At 38.8% G+C, this 20,241-nt stretch overlaps 1 pseudogene; it reads left to right on the top strand.

The window, feature by feature from the left end:
* Positions 1-19,361, top strand: part of LOC112301093 (ADP-ribosylation factor 1 pseudogene) — a 169,690-nt pseudogene extending 150,329 nt beyond the window's left edge.
* Positions 19,362-20,241: the final 880 nt, after the last annotated feature.

Raw genomic sequence — 20,241 nt, forward strand, 5'->3', positions numbered from 1 at the left:
TCTGGTGATGTAATCACAAGTCAAACTTAGGAACTCAGTAAAAAGGCCAACCTGTATAAGGGGGAATATGTAATAACAAATCATATTTGCACAGAATCATCTCACTAAATCCTTCTATTTATAATTTAAATAGCTATTATCTTCCCTCACCCCCATCTTCAACCCAAATCACATACACCTGCTTTTTAACAAACAGGGAAACTGAAGCTGGTAATTAAGTACTTCAAATCTATTTTCAAAATGAGGTGTGTTCCAAGAGGTAAGAGACCTGTTCTTATTTACTGTTGAAAGTCAAAAAAGGAGCACAGTGTCCACCTTATTAAAGGTGCCCCATGACTATTGAATGGGTGATGATGGAGTAAAAATAAATGAGTTAATATGACGTGGTTAGAGTTGTCTGACTAGTAAACAGCAGAGATGGAACTGAACAAGAACTTGGGTCTCCTGATCTTTTATAAATTTTTCATGTGGTACTGGACTCCTTCCCTCCACATTCAGGAATTACCAAGAGGAGATTGGTAAGAAGCCTCTCTGGAGAATGCAATGGTCAGAAACTCAGGTGAACACATAAGGTCCATTTTGTTCTAAGAGCAGTGAAGAAAGACTGATCTGGTTAAAACCTCAGTTATTCCTTTTACAGACCTTTCTGTGACCTTGGATAAGTTACTAAACTTTTCTGTATCTTATTTCCCTGAGCCATAAAAGAGAGATAAAAGTATTTATCTAATAAAGGAGTAAAAATTGAAGGAAAAATGCATGTACACTACATAAAACAGTGCTTAGAACATAGAAGAACTTGTCATTCAGAACATGACAAGCCTTCTTTGGTTCCCTCATATCACCCCCTCCCCTTTGCATTTCAGTGTATGCAACTCCTGCTGCCCCCTGTCAGAGCTAATGTTTGCTTTCCCAGCTCTAAGAAAAGCACTCTCGGATTTGGAGGAGGGAAGATGGCGGTGAGATAGGTGGGAGCAGAGTCCACTTCCCCTCAATACCAGTGAAACACCTAGCTGATCTGAGGAACAGAGCGAACAGCCAACGGTATTCCAGCATATATGAAGATCGGAGACCAAAGATAGAGGACATTGAAAGATCTGATGGTAAGAAGAGTGCTTAAGGACAATAAGATCCCTGGGACCAGCACGGGGACCAGGGTGGCTGAAGACCCAGCCCGGGCACAGGGTCTGCTGCAGGATTCTCGGGAGAAAGCCAGGCTGGGCTGTGTGAGCAGCCAGGTGCTTGTTTGGACCAGGGGGGGCCTGAATAGGAAGAATTTATCAGAAAGAAAAAGAAAATAGAGGCACTCAACAGCTAGTTAGAGAACTCTCTGCAGCAGCCACAGCCTCTGGCACCCCTGCCCCCTGGGCCCCTGGACTGTGAACGCGGGATAAGCAGCCCCAGCCCTCACCTGAAGCCCGAATGCCTGCACCCAGATTAGCGGACTGCGGGCCCACGCCTGAAACCCCAGCTGGCCGCCCACACCTCAGACCCTGGCCGGGCGCCCACACCTGAAACCTCGAGTGGGTACCCACCAGGAGCAGAGGCTAGCTGCCCCACCCACAGGCCCAAAGCGGAGACCAGCCTGCTGCGTGCACAACCCAGGCCCAAAGTGGCACACCCACCAGCTGCAAGCGACCCAGGCCCAAAGCAGCAGATCAGCTGATCAACGGCCTGGAAGCCTGTGAGCGACCACACATAAAAGCACCTGTTCTGAACAACTCCTACCTAACCCCTGCGCACAGAGCCATGCAGGGACTAATGGCTCTGTAGGACGAAGGCGGAACACCAAGCACAGGGGAGAAGCAGGGCTAGGGGAAACTGCATTGCACGGAAAGACTCAACCCAGTAGGGGGCTGAACCACCACATAGCAGCACCCAGAGCCCCTAGCATCTAAGACAGCAAAGAGAAAGAAGAAGGGGGACTGTGAGTTGCCCCTAATTGGTGCAACTCAAGGACAGCACAACTGGTGAACCAAAGGCCTAGGGGGGAGCAGAAGGACCCTGAGGAACTGGACTGGAGGTTGAACAACAGCAAAGAGTGTGGCCAAGGAAGGGAGAAAAGTGAAACCAATCCTTCCAACCACCTCCTCCCGTTTCACAGACAGGAACCCAGCAGAACTAACCTGACCAGTTTAAAGCCAGCAGAAGACTTTTCTTTTTTTCCTCCTTTCCCCCTGAATTCCTTCTTCCTTTCTGTACATATTTCTTTTTTTTATTCCTTCTTCCTTCCATCATTTACCTTTTTCATTCCTTCTTCCAACCTTCTTTTATTTATTCTTTTCTTTCAATTTTTGTTAAAATTCCTTCTTATCTTGCCTCCGATCTTTCTTTATTCATTCTTCCTTCCTTCCTTTCCTTTTGTATTCCCTTTTTCCCTCCTTCCCTTCTTTTTTTCTTTTTCTGCCCCCCTTCCTCTTTTTCCCACAGGTGAGACAAGAAAACCTGGAGTGCTGAAAAGACCAGACTTAGACCGTGTTACACGCATAAATGTCAGCTCAAGACCAGTGAGCACAGGAGATTAAGGAGACAGCACCACAGAATCCCATTGGCATTCTACCATAGAAGTTCATACCATAAACCCAGGGAGTCAGAACAGATCAGATTTAAGAAGCAGAGGCTAACAAGAAGAGTCTCACAAACAATGGGAAGAAAAAGAAACAATCCCAAAATGAAAGGAAAGGAGGAAGCCTCACAAAGAATGCTAACTGAAAAAGAGGCAAGTCAACTATCAGATACTCAGTTCAAAGCAATGGTTATCAGGAAGCTCGCTGAGCTCTCTGAGCTCAAAGAGAACTACCAGCAACTACAGGGAAACTACAATGAACACACTGCAAACTATATCAATATGAAAAAGGAAATAGAAACTATCAACAAGGGCCGAGAGGAAATGAAGAATACAATTTCTGAATTGAAGAACACAGTAGAAGGAATGAAAAGCAGACTTGATGAAGCAGAGGATCGGATCAGCGAGCTGGAGGACAAAGCAGAAAAAAACACCCAAAAAGAGCAAGAAAAGGAAAAGAGGCTCAGAAAGAATGAAGAGGGATTAAGGGAAATGTAGGACAACATGAAATGTAACAATATCCGTATAATAGGAATACCAGAAGGAGAAGAAGAAGAGCAAGGGATAGAAAACCTATTTGAAAAAAGTAATGATGGAAAACTTCCCTAATCTGAGGAGAGAAAAAGTCACCCAAATCCAGGAAACACAGAGAGTCCCAAGCAAGAGGAACCTAAAGAGGCCCACTGCAAGACACATCATAATTAAAATGGTAAAATTCCAAGACAAAGACAGGATCTTAAAGGCAGCAAGGGAGAAACAGGAAGTAATGTACAAGGGAGCCCCAATAAGGTTAGCAACTGACTTCTCAATGGAAACGCTCCAAGCCAGAACAGAATGGCAAAAGATATTCCAAGCAATGAGAACCAGGGGCCTCCAAAAAGGCTACTTTACCCAGCAAGGCTCTCAATCAAGATAGAAGGCCAAATAAAGAGTTTTCCAGACAAAAGAAGTCTAAAAGAATACACCTCCACCAAACCAGCTCTGCAAGAGATGCTAAAGGGACTGCTGTAAGGAAAGGAAGGAAAAGAGAAAGACAGAGGAACACAGGTAGGAAAAAATGGCAATGAGTAACTACCTATCAGTAATAACCTTAAATGCAAATGGATTAAATACTCCCATCAAAAGACATAGAATAGGTGAATGGATAAGAAAGCATGACCCACACATATGCGGCCTACAAGAGACCCACCTCAGGACAGAAGACTTACACAGACTGAAAGTGAAGGGCTAGAAACAAATTTTCCAAGCGAACAGACAGGAAAAACAAGCAGGGGTACCAATACTCATATCAGACAAAATAGACTTCCAAGGAAGGGCCATAAAGAGAGACCCAGAAGGTCGCTTCATAATACTCAAAGGAAGAATCCACCAAGAAGACATCAACATTGTAAACATATAGACACCCAACATAGGAGCACCCAAATACATTAAGAAAATCTTGGAGGACTTCAAGAAAGATATTGACAGCAACACAATTATAGTAGGGGACTTTAATACCACCCTATCAAAAAAGGACAGGTCTTCCAAACAGAATATCAACAAGGATATTGTGTCACTTAACAATACCCTAGATGAAATGGACTTAACTGATATATATAGAGCTTTTCATCCCTAAGAGCAAAATACACATTCTTTTCAAGTGTACATGGAACTTTTTCAGAGATAGACCACATGATAGGACACAAAGCAAGCCTCAACAAGTTCAAGAAAATTGAAATCATATCAACCATTTTCTCTGACCACAAGGGACTGAAACTAGACACCAACCCCAAAAGAAAAAACCAAAAACACTCAAAATCATGGAGACTGAAGAGCATGCTATTAAACAATGAATGGGTCAAGAATGAGATTAGGGAAGAAATCAAAAACTTTCTGGAAACAAATGTAAATGAACTCACAACAACCCAAAACCTATGGGACACAGCAAAAGCAGTCCTGAGAGGGAGGTTCATACCAATACAGGCCTACCTTAAAAAGATAGAAATATTTTAAACAAAAAACCTAACACTACGCCTACAAGAACTGGAGGAACAACAACAAAGACAGCCCAGAGCCAGCAGAAGAAAGGAAATAACCAAGATCAGGGCAGAGCTAAATGACATAGAGACTAAAAGCACAATTCTAAGGATCAATGAATCGAGGAGCTGGTTCTTTGAAAAGATAAACAAAATCGACAAGCCTTTAAGTAGGCTCATCAAGAAGAAAAGAGAGAGGATCCAAATAAAAACAATCAGAAATGAAAGAGGAGAGATTACAACTGAAACCACAGAAATACAAAGGATTGTAAGAAATTACTATGAAGAACTGTATGCCAAGAAATTTGAAAACCTAGGTGAAATGGACACATTTCTAGAAAAATATAATCTTCCAAAACTGAATGAAGAAGAAGCAGAAAACCTGAACACACCAATAACAAGAGATGAAATTGAAGCAGTCATCAAAAACCTCCAACACACAAAAGCCCTCAACTAGATGGTTTCACAAGAAAATTCTACAAAGCTTTGAAGGGAGAGGTAACCCCTATCTGTCCCAGGCTATTTTAAAAAATCCAACGTGATGGAAGACTCCCAAACTCTGTTTATGAAGCCAGCATCTTCCTAATCCAAAAACGAGTTGAAGACACAACAAAGAAACAAAACTTCACACCAATATCGCTGATGAACATAGACGTAAAATTCTCAACAAAATATTGGCAAACCTCATCCAGCAATACATTAAAAGGATCATACACCATGACCAAGTGGGATTCATCCCAGGGATGCAAGGATGGTACAATATTTGCAAATCAATAAACATAATACATCACATCAACAACAGCAAAGATAAAAATGAGGTAATCATATCTAAAGATGCGGAAAAAGCATTTGATAAGATACAGCACCCATTTCTGATAAAAACACTCAGCAAAGTGGGAATAAAGGGAGCATTCCTCAACATAATAAAGGCCATATATGAGAGACCTACAGCCAACATCATACTCAATGGACAAAAACTTAGAGCTTTACCATTAAGATCAGGAACAAAACAAGGATGCCCTCTCTCAACACTCCTATTCAACATAGTACCGGAAGTCCTAGCCACAGCAATCAGAGGAGAGAAGCAATAAAAGGCATCCAAATTGGAAAGGAGGAAATGAAACTGTCACTGTTTGCAGATGACACGATAGTGTACATGGAAAACCCTATAGACTCCACCAAAAAATTACTCGACCTAATAAATGAATTTGGCAAAACAGCTGGATACAAAGTCAATACTCAGAAATCAAAGGCATTCCTGTACACCAACAATGAAACTGCAGAAACAGAAATCAGGAAAAAAATCCCATTTGATATAGCAACAAGAACAATAAAGTACCTAGGAATAAACCTAACCAAGGAGGTAAAAGACCTGTACTCAGAAAACTACACAACACTGAAGAAAGAAATTAAGGAAGACACAAACAAATGGAAGCATGTACCATTCTCATGGATTGGAAGGAATAACATCATCAAAATGTCCATACTACCCAAACCAATGTATAGATTCAACACAGTCCCTATTAATGTACCAATGGCATATTTCACAGTTATAGAACAAACATGTCAGAAATTTATATGGAAATATAAATGACCGTGAATAGCTGCAGCAATTTTGAGAAAGAAGAACAAAGCAGGAGGGATCACAATACCTGATACCAAACTGTATTACAAGGCCACTGTAATCCAAACAGCCTGGTACTGGCATAAAAACAGGCACGTAGACCAATGGAACAAAACAAAGAGCCCAGAAATAAACTCAAGTCTTTATGGTCAATTAATATTTGACAAAGGATGCAGGAGCATAAAATGTAGGAAAAACACCCTCTTTAACAGATGGTGTTGTGAGATCTGGACAGCTACGTGCAAAAAAATGAAATTTAATCACCAACTTACACCATACACAAAAATAAACTCAAGATGGATAAAAGACTTAAATATAAGTCATAGCACCATAAAAGTCCTTGAGGAAAACATTGGCAGGAAAATCTCAGACATTCCATGCAGCAACATCCTCACAGACACGTCCCCGAAAGCAAGGGACATAAAGGAAAGAATAACCAAATGGGACCTCATCAAAATAAAATGTTTCTACATGGCTAAAGAAAACAGCACCAAATTACAAAGACAACCAACAGTATGGGAAAACATATTTGCTAATGATACCTCAGACAAGGGCCTGATCTCCAAAATATATAAAGAACTCACACGACTCCACTCTAGGAAGACAAACAACCCAACTAAAAAAAAAAAAAATGGGCAAAGGACTTGAACAGACACTTCTCCAAGGAAGACATACAAGGGCCCAGAGACATATGAAAAGATGCTCAGCCTCACTAGCCATCAGAGAGATGCAAATTAAAACCAGAATGAGGTACCATCTCACACCAGTCAGAGTGCCCAACATCAACAAATCCACAAACAAATGTTGGAGAGGATGCGGAGAAAAGGGAACCCTTGTGCACTGTTGGTGGGAATGCAGACTGGTGAAGCCACTGTGGAAAACAGTATGGAATTTCCTCAGAAAACTAAAAATGGAACTGCCTTTTGACCCAGCAATTCTGCTGTTGGGATTATACCCTAAGAACCCTGAAACACCAATCCAAAAGAACCTGTGTATCCCAATGTTCATAGCAGCAGAATTTACAATAGTTGAGTACTGGAAGCAACCTAAGTGCCCATCAGCAAACAAGTGGATTCAAAAACTATGGTATATTTACACAATGGAATTCTATGCAGCAGAGAGAAAGAAGGAACTTATACCCTTTGCAACAGCATGGATGGAACTGGAGAGCATTATGCTAAGTGAAATAAGCCAGGCTGTGAGGGACAAATACCATATGATCTCACCTTTAAGTGGAACATAATCAACAGAAGAAAAAAGCAAACAAAATATAACCAGAGACATTGAAGTTAAGAACAATCTAACAATGGTCAGAGGGGAGTGGGGAGGGAACAGTGAGGAGAGGGGATTACAGGAACTACTATAAAGGACACATGGACAAAATCAATGGGGAGGGTGGCGGTGGGGGATGGAAGGGGTTCAGCTGGGGTGGGGTGGAGGGATGGGGAGAAAAGGCATACAACTGTATTTGAATAACAATACAAAATTTAATAAATAAATAAATAAATAAATAAATAAATAAATAAATAAAAGCCCTGTCTAGGGCATTGATGGTCTGTGCTTCACTTAAATCACTCCTGGAAGCAATAACCTACTTCATCACACACATGATTCAAACCACGGAAAATGTCTAGTATTCCCTGTCCATGGGTCTGACACTCAGGACTGGACACATAAATTTGGGGGCCCATTTCAAAATAACAACTTGGGGCTCTTTGTTTGAAATGTATTAAAAAATTTTAAACTACAACAACAGGGCATTCAACTAAGTATGGAACCCTTCCAAGCACATACACAGGTTGAAGCCAGTCCTACAGAGGGTTTGAACATCCTATTTCTCCCCTTATCATCTTCCTCAATAGTCATCTCTGCCACTTTTATCTCAAAAGCCTAGCAGGAAGTGTTCCTCTCTCCCTGATCTTTGCATTAAAGTTCTTTTGCCTTCTGGAATCCAACTACCTGAATTCAGATTTGGATTCCACCCCTTACTAGCTTGTTTGACCACAGGCATGATGTTTAACTTCTCTTTACCTCTGTTTTCTGTTGTGAAAATTGAGAATAATGATAACACCAACTTTATAGACCTATTATTAGGAGTACATGAGCTAATAATTGAAAAGATTTAAAACAGTAGCTAATACAGTGGTTCTCAACCCTGGCTGCACATTCGAATCACCTGGCAGCTGTTAAAAAAATGCCATTTCCAGGCCTCACCCATGACCAATTAAATCAGAATCTTTGGGGGTAAGGCCAGGACAAAAGTAGCTTTAAAAAGCTCCACAGGGGATTCAAATGAACAGGAGGGTTGGAGCCACTAGTCTTGTACACAGCAAGTGCTCAGTAATAAGTAATAACAATAAATAATAAATATATAATAAATAATATAATAATACTACATTATAAATGTTGTCCAGGTATTATTGCACAGTTAGCTAAACAAAGAAGTAAAACATTCTGTATTTCAGTTCTTGCCCTGGATCTACTCTTCATCTGGCTTCTTTCTCACTCTCTCATCTGCTTTGATGCAGGGTATACCTGCAACTGATGTAAATCAAGACCAAAGATGTCTAAGGTTTTCCCACTGAGACAAAGATGTCTTTGCATACAGTTCTTCCCATTAACCCAGAGATCAGAGGGGAAACATCAACTCCTCTAACAGAGACTTCCTTTGATGTCAGGAGGTATATATTCCAGAAGCTCATCACACTGGGGTTTGGTGGGCAGGGAGGATTTTAGTCAAGTTATCAGAGATCCCTAAATAATACAAAGCAAAGAGAGGCCAGGAAATGATGAGAATATTAATTTCTTGAGCTTGTATTTCTTTCCTATCGGTGTAGATAATCATCTTTCTGAAAATGTCTTTTTGCCATATTTATGATGGTTGCATATCCATTATGAATATGGTAGCTCATTTACAACATGACCTGACAAATATTGAGTGTTCTAGGCTACATTTAATTCCAAGGTAACTAAAATCATTTGTGTTTCTTCATAACCAGGAAAGGTTCTGATCACACAAAGCTTAAAATACTAGGACCTTGTATGACTCATCCTTCATAATGAATCTACCAACTAGGACATGGATTGGGGTTGGGACAGGAACTGGATTAGTGGTCAGTTGAATCAATTTAGCCTCAAGAGTATGAAGATCTTCATTTTGGGCTGAGGTTCATGGATACGTTGTTAGAGGGAAGCTGGGTTTCTTAACTGAAGTCCACTGACCATTTCACCAGCTAAATCAGGAAATAGGATTGCAGACACAAGGCCACCGGGACTCACAGGCTTGTATAGACTCCCAGAGGCCCCAGTCCCAACATCCAATTGTTGAATACCTGCTATGTTTGTCTAGACTCTGGGTCTTAAGAGAAAAGAGCAGATTGTGCCCAGAGCTGTTTGTATTCCACCTGGATTCCTCAATCCTAAATACCTGAGAAGACAATTCTTAAGAGATACTACAAAACAACATAGATTTAGATGGCAAAAAAGCATCATAGTCAAGATTGTGTTTTCAATAAGTTTGTGGCCACTGTGAGTGCTGAAGTTAATTCAGTACATCAAGGCAAGCATTGCTTTTTACAATTGAATCAACTACACTGAACCAGACTAGATTGGAGTGCTTCCAATTCAGTTAAGTAAAGTGTTAGTGTAAAATATTGTTTTCTAAAAGCTTTGCTTTGCTTATATATGTTTATATGTGTGCATATATTAGGTTGTGATGTAAAATGGAATATTTTGGTGTGGTTCAATGTCTGAAAAAGAATAAGTTCACCATATTAGGGGACATAGTTTACAAACTGGTACCTCATAGGATACATATGGCCCATTAATATTGTGTGGGTTAGGGGTTTTAGTATTGTTTATTTTGTTCTGTATTTCACAAAAGAGAGTTTGAAAAATATAAATGAATAGCCAACAGTTAAATGTCAAATAGTTCCACTTTTTTTACATTTATTAGATTTATTCTCATCAGTCTTGTAATTATATCTTTAGTTTCTTTTTGTTTTAGTTTTTTGTTTGTTTGTTTGTTTGTTTGTTTGTAACCATGCACTCTACAGAGTGGTTCCCCGGCTGCTCTAAGCACCCACCTGGTCCCATATCCTGTTATCTTTATATTATTGACTATGTTCCCCATGCTGCAATTCACATCTTTGTGGCTATTCTGCAAATACCAATACAATACAGATTTTCAGCTTCCCTTCAAATAACCAGAACATCTGGATATAATGACTCTGCATTTTACAGGCCAGGATAGTCCACATCAATTCTTTCTCCCAAAAGGAAAAAGTTTGATAGGTAAGCCTGATAGGTAAGTGGATCCATTTCTATGTTACTTTCTATCCCTGGGTACTTTGGCTTGATAATGATTAGGGCCTGCCATATGCTCCAGCCTTGGCCCACATTTCTGGCCTTTTTATTGCCCCACCTTTTGTTCTGGCCAAACCGGAGAGCTAATAACCTACCAATAGTTGTCTCCATCTTCTGAATGTGTGGCACTCTCTATTCCAGCCCCTCTTCCAGTTGAATAAAAACTTTATCATGCCAACATAAACAAATCAACAGACAATGTTGGAGAGGATGGGGAGGAAAGGGAACCCTAGTGCACCGTTGGTGGGAATGCAGACAGGTGAGGCCACTGTGGAAAACAGTATGGAATTTTCTCAGAAAACTAAAAATGGAACTGCCTTTTGACCCAGCAATTCCGCTGCTAGAATTATACCCTAACAACCCTGAAACACTAATCCAAAAGAACCTGTGCATCCCAATGTTCATAGCAGCACAATTTACAATAGCCAAGTACTGGAAGCAACCAAGGTGCCCTTCAGCAAATGAGTGGATCCAAAAACTATGGTATATTTACACAATGGAATTCTATGCAGCAGAGAGAAAGAAGGAACTTATACCCTTTGCAACAGCATGGATGGAACTGGAGAGCATTATGCTAAGTGAAATAAGCCAGGCTGTGAGGGACAAATACCATATGATCTCACCTTTAACTGGAATATAATCAACAAAAGAAAAAAGGAAACAAAATATAACCAGAGACATTGAAGTTAAGAACAATCTAACAATAACCAGAGGGGAGTGGGGAGTGGACAATGGGGTGAGGGGATTACAGGAACTACTATGGAGGACACATGGACAAAACCAAGGGGGAGGGTGGAGGTGGGGGAGGGAGGTGGGTTCAGCTGGGGTGGGGTGGAGGGATGGGGAGAAAAGTCATACAACTGTACTTAAATAACAATAAAAATTTTAAAAAAACTTTATCAAAGCCCCATTTAAATTTGTAGACTTTCCAGAAAGCTTTTCTGCACCTTCTTCTATCCCTTCCAGTAGGTCCTATCCCTGAATTCTACTTGCACATTGCACCTCTTTACTGACCTTGTGATATTCACAGTTCTATAAAATATCCATTTTCACTTATCAGTCTCCATTTTTCTGAGCATGTCAGGAGCTCCCTGAATGTAAAAGCTGTGTTCCATTTGCTTCTACTTGCCATCCATTGCTCAGGCCAGTGACCTGCATGTAGCAGATACTCAATAGTTGTGTGACAACCTGGATTACAAAAAGACTTCACTGTAAGCTTACTCATTATAGAACTGTTTGAAATAGGCAAAAAATTTAAGACAATCCAACAGTCCATTGGTTGAGTTCAAAAAAATCAGTTATAGCACCTTCATACAATGGAACACTCTGAGACTATTAAAAATGATTAAGATCTATATTTGCTTTTGTTGAAAGATCTTCAGGACATATTACAAAGACAGCAACTGGCAGAACCATAGGGAGAACATTATCCAAATAATTTTTAAGGTGGCATTTCTATGTATAAAAAACATCTGAAAGTATATTTATTGAATGCTTACTATAACCCAAGGACTATTCTAAGAGCTGTACATATAGAATTAAACAAAGCAAAGTCTCTATGAACATTAAGTTAACATTCTAGTGGGGAAAGGGGTAGAGATAAAAACTATATTTAGGACCATAAGTGTAACAAAAAGAAGTGAATTAGGAAAATTGAATAAAGAGTGATAGGGGTGTTGTGGGGAACATTTCTATATTATAAAGGTGGTCAGGAAACACTTCTCTGATGAAAATTATTTCCCCAGACACCTAAAGTAAGAGAATTAAGTCACATAGTTATCTTGGGGAAGAGAACTCCAGGCAAAGGACCAGCAAGTATAAAGATACAACTGTACTTGGTGTAGTAGGATAAAGTAAAAGGAATGGCGGTAGGAAATGAGATCAGAGAATTAGTGGGAAATTAAATTTTGATTTTTATTCTGAATAGAGCAAAAATACTGTCAGATTTTAGAAAAAATAAGAATTTGGTAATGGACACAATGCATTTGAGAAACCTGTCAGAGCTCTAAATGGGAGGCAGACAGATGATCTAGAGTTCAGGAGTAATGTTTAAACTGATACTATAAATCTGACATATACAATTCAACATATGAAAATCAATCAATGTAACACACCATATTAACAAAAGAACACATTGGATAACATGCATTTATTTATGATTAAAACACAATAAAATAGGAATAGAAGGAAAGTACTTCAACATAAAAAAGTTCATATATAACAAACCCTCAGCTAATATCATACTCAATGGTGGAAAACTGAAAGTTTTCCTCTAAAATCAAGAACAAGGGTGTCCACTCTCACCATTCTTAATCAACATAGTTCTGGAAGTCCCAGATAGAGCAATAAGGCAAGAGAAAGAAATAAAAGGCATCCAAATTGGGAAGGAAGAAGTAAAAGTGTCACTTTTTGCAGATGATATGATTCTGTATATAGAAAACCCTAAAGACACCACTAAAAATTATTAGAAACAATAAACAAATACAGCAAAGTTGTACAATATAAAATTATTATACAAAAACCACTGTTTTCTTGTATACTACCAATGAAACTTCAGAAAAAGAAATGGGGAAAAAATCAATTCCTTTTGCATTTGCAACCAAAAGAATAAAACACCTAGGAAAAAACTTAAAAGGGTGTGAAAGACCTATATACTGAAAACTACAAAGCATTACTAAAACAGATAGAAAAAGATACAATGAAATGGAAAGATATTCGGTGTTGATGGATTAGAAGAATCAATAGAGTCAAAATGGCCATATTACTCAAAGCAATATACAAGTTTAATGCAATTCCCATCAAAATCCCAATGTCATTTTTAAAAGAAATAGAACAAAAAATCATAGATTTATACGTAACCACACACACACACACAAAAAAAAAAAACCCCAAATAGACAAAGCAATTCTGAGAAAAGAGAATGAAGCCAGAGGTATAATACTACCTGATTTCAACTTATCCCACAGAGCTGTGATAATCAAAATAGCATGGTATTGGCAGAAAAACAGACACACAGATCAATGGAACAGAACTGAGAACCCAGTTATGAAACCACATGGATATGGGCAGGTGATTTTTGACAAAGGAGTGAGAAACACACAATGGAGAAGAGAAAATCTCTTCAATAAATGGTGATGGGAAAATTGGAAAGCCACATGCAAAAGGATGAAACTAGATTACAGTTTGTCCCCATGTACAAAAAGTAATTCAAAGTGGATCAAAGACTTAAACATAGGATCTGAAATAACAAATTACATAAAGGAAAACATAGGTGCCAAACTTATGGATTTTGTTTGTGGAGAACATTTTATGAATTTAACTCCAAAGGCAAGGAAAGTCAAGGCAAAAACAAATAAATAAGACTATATTAAACTAAAAAGCTTCTGCACAGCAAAAGAAACCAACAACAAAACAAAGAGGCAACCAACCAGATGGGAGATATTTGCAAAGAATATCTCTGACAAAGGTTTAATATCCAAAATACATAAAGAATTCATAAAATTCAAAACCACGCAAACAATTAAGTTGAAAAATTGACAGGGTATCTGAACAGACACTTCTCCCAAGAAGACATACAAATGGTGAACAGATATATGAAAAGATGCTCAAGCTCACTAGCTATTAGAGAGATGTCAATCAAAATTATCATGAGATACCATCTCACACCTGTTAGAATGGTTACTATCAACAAGATAAGTGATAACAAGTGTTGGAGAGGTTGTGGAGAAAAGGGAATCCTCATTCACTGCTGGTGAGAATGTAGACTGCTACAGCCACTATAGAAAACAATCTGGTGGTTCCTAAAAAATATTAAGAATAGAGCTACCATATCACCCAGTAATTCCTCTTCTGGATATCTACCCATAAAACTCAAAAACATGTATTCACAAAGATATATGCACCCCTCTGTTCATTGCAGCATTGTTCACAGTGCCCAAGACATGAAGACAATCAAAATGTCCTTTGATAGAGGATTGGAGAAAGAAGATGTGATATATATATATATATATATATATATATATATATATATATATATATATATATAAAATAATTATTATTATTCCATTGTAATGGAATAATACTCAGCCATGAGAAAAGACTAAATATTGCCATTTATGACACTATGGATGGACCTTGACAATATTACGCTAAGTGAAGTCAGTCAGTCAGAAAAAGCTAAGAACCATATAATTTCACTCATATATGGGATATAAAACTGAAATTCATGGACACAGACAGCAATATGGTTACCACAGGGAAGGGAGTTGGAGGTGAGGGGTGGAGAGGGGCCTAATATATGGTGACAGAAAATGGTTTGACTTTAGGTAGTGGGCATACAGTGGAATATACAGATCTAGAACCATAGAAATGTACACTTGAAACCTAGTGATCTTATTAGCCAATGTCACCCCAATAAATTTAATTTAAACAAAAATTTTAAAAAAGAATGTCCCTTTACATCAAGTTCCCAGGTAAAGTGGATTCTCCTAGTCCCACCCTTTAAGCTCTCTCTCACCAGTGGAACTGAGAGCAATGACATACAAGGGAAGTTGTGAAAACTTCTCGCAAGAGTTTAACATGTGGTCATTTTAAGTTCGATCTGTTTTTTACTTGCTTGTTTTCTTATTTTTTTGTTAGTTTTGAAAGGCAGCTGTAAGGAAAACAAGAATGGCTTCTAATAAAAAAAATGAATGGAGCAAAAAGACTCTCAGGCTTTAGAAAGAATAAGAGTTTAGTCATGGACATGTTACATTTGAGAAGCCTGTCAGAGCTCCAAATGGGAGTTAGACAGTTGAATTAGACTTCTGGAGTAATGTTTAGGTTGGTATTATAAATTTGATGTATAAATGGTATTTATATGAAAACAAATGTAGGAGGCAATGAGGTTTGAGGACTGAGCCATGTAGCATTCCATCATTTAGGGGGTCTGGAAAATTGAGAGTGTTAGCAAAGCTTATAAAGGACCACTGAGGAAGAAGGTAAAGCAGAAAGCTATGTACTCTCAAAAAGGAGGATGAGAGAAATGCCATCAAATTTTGCCAAAAAGTTGAATAAGAGTAGGACTGAGAATTGACCATTGAGTTTTGTGACTCAATAAATGCTATCTTAGAAGAATGATATGGACAAAAGTTAAAGTAAATTGGGAGCTTAAGAGAGAATGGGAAGGCAGGGCTGGCAATGGGATTATACGATTCTCTCAAAGTGTTTTCACATTTAAAAAATACCAACAAATGGAAACTCATTCTAGGAAAAACTGGCCTCTTCTCCACAAAAATGTCAATGTCAAAAATGATTTTTAAAAAAAGCTGAGGAATTTCTCCAGATAAAAAGAGATCAATGAAACATGATTAATAAGTTCTATAAATGATTCTTTTTAAAAATTTTTTATTGTTATTCAATTACAGTTGTGTGCCTTTTCTCCCCATCCCTCCACCCCACCCCAGCCGAACCCCCCTCCTTCCCCCACCTCCACCCTCCCCCTTGATTTGGTCCATGTGTCCTTTAAAGTAGTTCCTGTAATCCCCTCTCCTCACTGTCCCCTCCCCACTCCCCCCTGCCCATTGTTAGATTGTTCTTAACTTCAATGTCTCTGGTTATATTTTGTTTCCTTTTTTCTTCTATTTATTATGTACATGATTCTTGATTGAACCCTAGGTAAGGGGAAAATTGTTATGAGAAACAACATTGAAAAAATGATAAAATTTGAATATGGACTGAATTTTAAATGAAGGTATTATATCAATGCTAAACTTTCCAAATTTGATCACATAATTGTAGTCATATAATTGGAATGCCTTTGTTATTTGGAAATATATTCTGAAGCACATAGGGGTAAAAGGTTTTGATAAATACAACTTTCACTCAAGTGATTCAGAAAAAAATGCATATGCATACATATATATATATAAAACAATAGATATAAATATAAAATGATACATGAAGAATATAGAAAAATATATACAAGTGAAATTTGAGTGAAGGTTACATGGCAGTTCTCTGTATTATTCTTACAACCTTTTTGGAAATTTGAAATTATTGTCTAATAAAACATTTAAAAATGTTATAGTGGTTGCTTCTGAATAATAATATATGTTTTTTTCTATCTCCTTGTCTCTATTTCCTTTTCAATAGCAAACAGTGATCAATTACATAAAATAAAAGTATTTTTTGATGATAAGAAAATATATCGATCTATCAATCACTCAAAAGGCAAGTGTTTTAATTATTTGGGCAGAGACTAATTTGATGAGAAATATTTACCAGATTTTTAAAAAGATTTTATTTGTTTATCTTCAGAGAGAGGAGAAGGGAGGGAGAAAAATAGGGAGAGAAACACCAATGCAAAAGCAAAACATCTATTGGCCGCCTCCTGCACATACCCCGACTGACCAGGGACTGAACCCACAACCCAGGCATGTGCCTCATCTGGTAATTCAACTGGTGACTTCGCAACCTTTAGTTTTTCAGGATAGCACCCAACCAACTAAGTCACACCAGTCAGGGCCAGATATTTCTTTTAATTATAGACAGATCTTTAATAATGAGATTATATCTCTAAATATGGTATGTCATGGACCAGTGTTCACTTACTAAAAAAGAGAAGCTCACTTTATAAGTTATGCAAATATCTAATCACTATTTTGTATACCTGAAACTAATGTATGTCAACTGTATTTGAAATTTTAAAAAAATTATAAGAGAAAGTTAACAAATTTGGATATTGCTTTAGGTAATTTAATATTAATTGTAATGATAAAGCACCAAATAAATTGATAATTTTGAATTTTATATAACTCAATTGCCAGAGTTTTCTTTAGGGCTTAAAGTATCATCTCTATCTCTTCTGTGTTGTCTTCGCCATCCACAGAGGAGAAGCCTCAAAAAATAATTAACTTTACCCTTTAGCCTCCCCAAGAAATTCCTACAGTGTTTTTGTGAAAGAAGGGGAAAAAAATAAAGTAATCATAAAAGATCTGTTTAGTCAGATTCTCACCCTAGGGAAACCTGGTATAATACCCATAGCTATCAGAACAAGCTTGCCATTATCACAAAACAGATTTGTGGTGGAAACTCAATAGCTACTTGTTGATTAATTGACAGGTAAGGGAGGAAAGTTTATAACACAGACAACTTGACTTTGCAAGATTTAGCAAGGTTAGTGTCAACTTTCACTGTCTCCTAGTATACTGAATAAAGGCCATAGTGTTAGGAGGATGAGTGGAATTTTTTTCATCTAACAAGAAGGATAACTTTGTTGACCACAAGCCTTAGAGAACTTTATTGACCTAACAGTGAAACATGGGGAGAAAATTAAAAGGGAAAAAAGTAATCAGTGAAAGAGGGTTAAATGACAATAAGCTTGCTACCAAGATTTTTAATTCAAAGGGACTGTCATTTAAATGAAAAGAATTATAGTTATCTTTAGAATTATTTTTATAATTATAGAAATATCATTTTACACTTACACTGTTTTGAAGGTATTTAAAATTATATATGTATTAGTGCATGTATCTTAATTTCAGTTTCTGGCTGCATGGTAGACTAAATACTCTCTTGACTGAAACTAAATTAAAAAAATACACCAGGTATACACAGCAATAAAGCTGAACCACCAATATACTAATAGTAATTATTATCCAGTGGCTGGACCACGAGTGATTTTAAATTTTTCTTTTTTTTAATAAACTTCTTATAATACATCTTATAATATATATGTATATATGTTTATACATATGTATATATGTTTATATATATGTATATGTGTTTTTATATATACTGAGTTGGCCAAAAAGTCCACTTAGTTTTTTCCTGAAAGGCACATTTTTCATTTTCACCAACAACTTTATTGATTTGGGTATTTTGAATATGTTGGCTATCTCCTGCATGGTTTAACACTGATCTTCTCAAATGATGTCTCAGTTTGATCTCTGTCAACTTCAACTGGTCTACCTGACCATGGATCGTCCAGCGAGAAATCTCTAACACCAGGGAGCAAAACCTACCATCTGACTTGGAGCAGCAGCGCTGCTGAGGCAAAGGGTTTCTCCAGCCAATGTCTCTCCATCCGGTCTACAGCATGGGGGATATTTTTGCAAACCTCTTTAAGGGCTCTTCTGGCACAAAAAATAAGTGTGTATTCTCATGGTGAACCTGGACGCTTCGAAGGAAGGTTACCACCCTGTACACACTAATGCTGGGTGAGATCCTGACCACCATCCCCACCATAGGTTTCAATGTGGAAACTCTGGAGTACAAGAACATCAGCTTCACCATGTGGGACATGGGCGGTCAGGACAAGATCCAGCATCTGTGGTGCCACTACTTCCAGAGCACACAAGGTCTCATCTTTGTGGTTGACAATAGTGTCTGAGAGTGCATGAAGGAGGCCCCAGTGGAGCTCATGTGGATACTGGTGGAGGACAAGCTCAGGGATGCTGCCCTGCTCATGTTTGCAAACAAGCAGGACTGCCTCAATGCCATGAACATGGCCGAGATCACGGACAAGCTGGGCCTGCACTTTCTGCACCAGAGGAACTGGCACATTCAGGTCTCCTGTATCACCAGTGGGGACGGGCTCTATGAGGGACTGGACTGGCTGTCCAATCAGCTCGGTAACCAGAGTGAGCTGCAGTCTTCTCTCCCCTCTCACTCCCTCCTTCACCCTCGCTTTTCCTCTCCTGTGGCAGCCTGCCCCTTTGGTGTGAGTGCCAGAAGCTGTCTTCAAGGCCCATCCCAGGGTGCTTCACCATGCTGTACATGTGCAGACGCAGCCTTCAACTGGGTTTTTATTTAATGTAAATAGTTCTTGTTTCCAATGAGGCAGTTTCTGGTACTCCTATGCAATATTACTCAGCTTGTTTTATTGTAAAATGAGCATCAACCCACTGTCTTGTACTGAGAAGGGAATTTAGGCACCTGGGCCTCTAGGAGGTGCTGTCAAATCAGTCCAACACTCCTCCTCTGAGCTTTAGATCTGTGTTGAGATCCATTTTGATGGTTGGTTTTTAACCCAAATTCAGTGCATTTTTAAAAATAGTTACAAACACAAGATAAGGAGGCACTTGAACACAGAGAAGGGAGAAATGTGCCTAGTGTAGGTTCTGGAGTAATGGCTTGAGTCCAGTCTACCCATAGTCTCTCTCCAGTCTGGAGCATGCAATGGGCAGAACCAGCCACAAAACATTCTGCATGGTCACTTACAGTCCCTGAATGGCTCTCTTGCTGGGTTTTCCACATCCCATAGTGTTCGCTTGTACCTGCGCTTACACCGCTGCCCCTGGGAAGGGCTGGGGGCTGTGGCCACCACTGAAGGACCCCTTGGAGGGGCCCCAGGTTTCCCTTAGGGTGGTATAGGTGCTTTGTGGGATCACTCACGCCAGAGCAGGAGCCCTCCCATGGTCCCCATGCATGCTCACTTGCTCCAGATTGTCTGGGTCTTACCAGTAGGAGCCAGACATGTGACCAGTCATCTTAGAGCCTAGCTCCTCAGAGGCCCCATCCACACGTGCTTTCACTCCCTCAGCCTGCAAGGGTCAGATTTGACATAAAAATCAACAACCTCTACTTTTTTCTTTTGTATTTTGATAAACACTGAAAAAGCTGGAGCTGTTAAACTTTATCTTGGGAGGAAAACCTCAGAACTGGTTTATCTGGTGTCATTGAATCTCTTACTG

This window comes from Desmodus rotundus, chromosome 8, assembly GCF_022682495.2.
Source record: "Desmodus rotundus isolate HL8 chromosome 8, HLdesRot8A.1, whole genome shotgun sequence".
NCBI lineage: Eukaryota > Metazoa > Chordata > Mammalia > Chiroptera > Phyllostomidae > Desmodus > Desmodus rotundus.